The 2,500-nt window shown below is 32.8% G+C and overlaps 1 protein-coding gene across 2 annotated transcripts in view; it reads right to left on the reverse strand.

The window, feature by feature from the left end:
• LOC122248777 (uncharacterized) overlaps positions 1–2,500 on the reverse strand; it is a 30,612-nt gene that overhangs the window by 10,978 nt on the left and 17,134 nt on the right. The window lies entirely within an intron of this gene.

A 2,500-nucleotide genomic window follows, 5' to 3' on the forward strand; every position in this document is an offset into this window, starting at 1 on the left:
AGAACAGGAATAACTTACAAGAAGAGAAACGGGGATAAAATCGAATAAAACAAACAATCAGAATCGAACACCAGCGTGGTCTTAGCGGGACGTGACGAACACACACACTTTCGGGCGGATTATCCAACATGTATCCAAGGATTATCCAGTGTCCCCCGAAGCGACACCCCTTATTCCGCTTGCCCCCGACGTCTCATTTCACCCTCGCGACAGATCTAAAGTGAGAGATAGTCAAAGTCAGAGCCCAGAGGATTAACAAGAAAGATATCTATCTGTACAGGTAGCTCGCGCCTGCGTTCTGACGGGTGAATCGGCACTGGCTTTGGCTTCGGGGATTTTGTTTTTCCTCTCCATATTGGTAAATTGTCAAGAATTAATGATGTATTTGAACTGTAAACCAAGAAGAATAACACTGATCCTAATATTTATAATAATCAAATGATAAGAATATCAGCTTTCTTGATAGTGACATTGAAAATGATTGTGATGATAATATCAATGTTGCTGAAATTATAAAGTTAAAAGCAACAACAGTAATGATTATAAAAATGCTGATGCACAATAACAACAACAGCATCAACAATGATAATGATAATGATAATGATAATGATAATGATCATTATTATCATCAGTATTCTTATTACCGTTATTAATGTTATTATTGTTATCGTTATTATTATCGTCATTACCAATATCACCATTATTACCATTTTATTATTAAAACAATTATTATTATCATTACTACTAATATCATTAAGATTATTATCATCATTATCATTGTTATAATTTTCAGTCGTCATAATTATCATTATTATCATTTTTATGATAATAATGATAATGATGATGGTAATGATGATTATAGAAATAATAATAGTAATTATAACAATGATAATCATAATAAAAACGATAATAACATTTATAATAATGATAAATGATAACAATCAAAATGATAAAAATAACGATAAAAATGATAATGATAATGATTATGATATCAATAATAATGATGATAATAATGATAATGATAAGTATAACAATAATAATAATAACAGTAATGATAAGAATAATGGTAAAGATACCAATAATGATAATGACAATAATAATAATAATAATAATAATAATAATAATAACAATACAACAACAAAAACAAAAACTACTACAACTTATACTATTACTAATACTACTCAAACTATTAACAATAATAATAATAATAATAATAATATGGTTTCGTGGTAGCTATTCTAATCTTCACACATGAACAATAAATATCATCTGTAATAATTATTCCCATTATCTGTAACGTCTTATTTCCTTGGGTTTTCGTTGCCCGGTGAAAGTCCTTGTTGATTAGGTCATTTGCACTGAGGCTGCAATGAGCTGGTGATATGGTCTTGTTTCTTGGACTAAAATCTGAAAGTATTTTGACCAACGTATAGATGTGACAAACGATTTATTATGTATGTAGTAATCTAGTGTTGTCTCTTCATTGTCATTATTATCATTATTATTGATGTTATTATTATTATTTTTATTACTTTATTATTGTTATTGTGATTATTGTAATTATTATCATTTCTGTTATTGTTGTTATTATTAGTATCACTAATTGTTATCAGTATCACTATCATATCATTGTGATCATTATTATCATTTTTATCATTATGATTTTTATTATTACTGTTATCATTATGATTTTTATTACGATTAATGCTATCATTATTTTTCGAGTCATTATTATCGTTATTATCTTTATCATCACCATCACCATCATCATCACTAGTATGACCATCATCATCTTTATTGCAATCATTATCAATCGCCATTTTTACTTTTACTTCATTCAGTGCCAATAAATGTGAAAACTCCGAAATAAGGAACCCCGACGGCGCCCGCCCGCCCGCCCGCCCAGCCGACGGCGAGCTGAGCCGCGAAGGTGAGCGAGCGCGGGTCGAGACGCGGCCCGGGGCGTCCTGTCACAACAAATTGCCGGGATCGGTAACAGCCAGCAGGGCGCCCTTGTCCGGTCCCGCTACTGTCCATGGCCGGGTTATCGCCTCCATCGCGGGATCACCGTCCTACACACCAAGATAACTCCGCCTTTGTTTACTTTGGACGGTCAAAGGGTGGGCGAGACGGCTCAAGCACCAGGTGGGTTGTGGGCTGCTGCGCCTATGCCCTGTTGGGTGTGGGAGTTTATAGGCATATCTCGTCATTTTGGTTTCACACGCTGGGCGTTATCCGTCTATGTATAAGCGGATATATATATATATATATATATATATATATATATATATATATATATATATATATGTGTGTGTGTGTGTGTGTGTGTGTGTGTGTGTGTGTGTGTGTGTGTGTGTGTGTGTGTGTGTGTATGTGTGTGTGTGTGTCCATATATGTATTTATTTATATCTATATCTATATCTATCTATTTATCTATCTATACATACATATGCATATACATAGACATATATATACATATATATACATATATATGTGTGTA

Source organism: Penaeus japonicus, unplaced genomic scaffold (assembly GCF_977035675.1).
Source record: "Penaeus japonicus unplaced genomic scaffold, GWHDUDI00000001_assembly GWHDUDI00000003, whole genome shotgun sequence".
Lineage (NCBI taxonomy): Eukaryota > Metazoa > Arthropoda > Malacostraca > Decapoda > Penaeidae > Penaeus > Penaeus japonicus.